The sequence below is a fragment of the Salarias fasciatus genome, assembly GCF_902148845.1.
Source record: "Salarias fasciatus chromosome 23 unlocalized genomic scaffold, fSalaFa1.1 super_scaffold_20, whole genome shotgun sequence".
Taxonomy (NCBI): domain Eukaryota; kingdom Metazoa; phylum Chordata; class Actinopteri; order Blenniiformes; family Blenniidae; genus Salarias; species Salarias fasciatus.
Window position 1 is genome coordinate 1351187 of NW_021941230.1, and position 2816 is coordinate 1354002.

Below are 2816 nucleotides of genomic sequence, written 5' to 3' on the forward strand. Positions count from 1 at the left end.
CTAATTCATCTTAAATCAAGTAAAATAACAAATTTTCACCCAAAATAAGTAAAAAAAAATTTTTATATTTTAATTTTTTACAGTGTTCTCATTTTAACCTCATTTTCTGCTAATTCAAGCTTCAAACTGACGTAAATATGAGTCATATTGATGATTTCCTCCCTCAAAGTCTCCTTTTCGCCTCCTGTCAGTGAGAAAAATCCATAAAGAGATGCTTTATGAGCCTCTACATGTTTTATTCCATTATCATTTTTTATCAGACAGGAAACAAATCAAGTTTCTTTCTCGCAGGAGAAAAAGCGATTTTCACATTGAAGGTTATAAAAAAAAAAAAAAAAACTGCAGCGACGTAAAGGAGAGAGAGAAAAAAAGAAGGATTATATTGTCGTCCTTCGGAGAGACGCCAATGTCACACATGAGGAGACAAAGGATTCCATCACGACAGCGGTGGGTTTTCAAGGCAATCAGACACGTTTTATTCCCTTTTTTTGAGTTTGCTATAAAATGTTGAGGATTGACTCTGAGGTCTTAACAATAAATAAATAAATAAATACTAATACCAACCGACAGAAGAAAAAAGTACAGTTATTTTAACAAACAGCAAAGAGACAGAAATACATTATATGATAATGTTAAATGAAATAATAGTTAAACAAATTAAATTGATTGAATGAATTGAAATGTAAAAAAATATATAAATTAAATAATAATAATAATAATAATAATAATAATAATTTCAGTAGATTAAAAAAAGAAAAATAAGGAAAACAAGGGACAGAAATGCATTATTTACTACTAATAAAAAAGAATTAAAAAATTAAATTTCACTAATAAAATTAACAAAAAATATATGCAATTCAATGAGTCAAACTTTATTTATAAGGAAGTTTTTATGCTAAAAAAAAAATAACTCAAAGTCCATTTCGTAATAATAATAATACAGCAACAAAATCAGTATATGAAAAAACACAAATAACCACACAATCACCTTAATCATGCTTGTAAACACACACACACACACGCACGCACGCACGCACGCACGCACGCACGCACGCACGCACGCACGCACGCACGCACACACACACACACACACACACACACACACACACACACACCGACACAAACACACAACTATATTCACATACACTTACATTCCCAAATTTGTCGCATACAGTAAGGAGACATCAATTATGAAAATAAATTAAATGTTATAGTATATCAACAGAGATCCCTGAATGCAGAGGAAATGATAGCCTAAATTTAAAAAATAAATAAAAGAAAATGTAAATGCTGATGTTCGCCGGTTTTCCCGGTAGAAAACAATCAACTTCGCCGTTAAAAAAGCGATTCACTCTGGAATCGACTTCACGCAGAGTCAATTACCCGATTACCAAGAAAAATTGGGGTTTGGAAAGGCAGGATCGATCAATAACAAGCCATTAACGGAAAGAAAAAAAAACTCCCTGTGCAACAAAAAGGAACGGGACTCGGCCGCTGCAATTATAGATAAGCTGGGGAAGCTTAAAGCTGTTACACCCAGTTCATGAGCAGGTTTTATTTATTTATTTATTTATTTATTTTCTAATAGGGAGTCATATATTGTTGCTCAGAGACACTTCAACCAGCTCAGGGTGAAAACTGTGGAGTTAAGCTGATTTAGCAGAAAACAATACTCGTATTCTTGATTTGAATTGGGGTAAATACGAGGTTTGTGTCATTAAAGCAGGTTCGGTGGATGTAATTAGCTTCTTTGTTAAAATTAGAGTAATAACATTATTTCAAGATAGATGCACACATTCTAGATTTTGTCATATGTTATTGTTTCAGATTTACAGGTAAAAGACCAACCGAGAGTGTTAAACTTGCTCACTACCTACCTTCCTGCTCATCTGCTTACCTACCGACCTTCTACCTACTGACTGACCAACTACCCACTTACCGTCCTACCCTGAGTAAAGACCGACCACACTGCAAAAACTCCACATCTGAGGAAGTTTTTTAGACTTGTTTTGAGTGAAAATGTCTCATTTTACTTGATTTATGATAAATTTACTTAAATATTATATTTCATCCAGACAGAAAGGCTGGATTTAAGAGAAAAGTCTCTGAAATCAAGAAAATTTCTTATTCATTCTACTGGCAGGGTTTTTTTTTTTTTTTTTTTACTAATTTCAAAGTAAAAGTGTCTTAATTTAAGAAAAAAAAATCTGCCAACAGAACAAGTGAAAATTTTCTTAATTTCAGAGAATTTTCTCTTAAATCAAGCCTTTTTATCTTGATGAAATATAATATTTAAATTAATTTGTCTTAAATCAAGTAAAATGAGACATTTTCACTCAAAACAAGTTTAAAAAACATCCTCAGATTTGGAGTTTTTGCAGTGCAACCCACCTATCAACCTATTGTCCTACACTGCAAAAAAGGATAACAAGGTATCAACACTAAATTAAAGAAAAGTACTCTTTAAAGTACTGAAATTATCTGTCCATGCAGCAAGTGAATTCTACTTAAAAACAGATCTTGATATAAGAATATTAAACCAAGAAATAAGTCTCTGTATCTTACAGCTATAGTGCGTAACTTTAAATGTCTTTGAATGTCCGTTTTAGCCAAGCCACTACTAGTGGAGATGACAAAATGCAGATTAAGCCGATCGGCTCCTCTAACATGTCGCGGGATCTTTCAATATATCTAATTCTTGCTTTGCGTGTCGACCGGCGACATTCCCGCGCTGGCGCACAGGAAATAACGCAGCGTTAGCCGTTCGCAGCATTAGCAGCGACCCCCCCCCCCCCCCCCCCCCCCCCCCCCCCCCC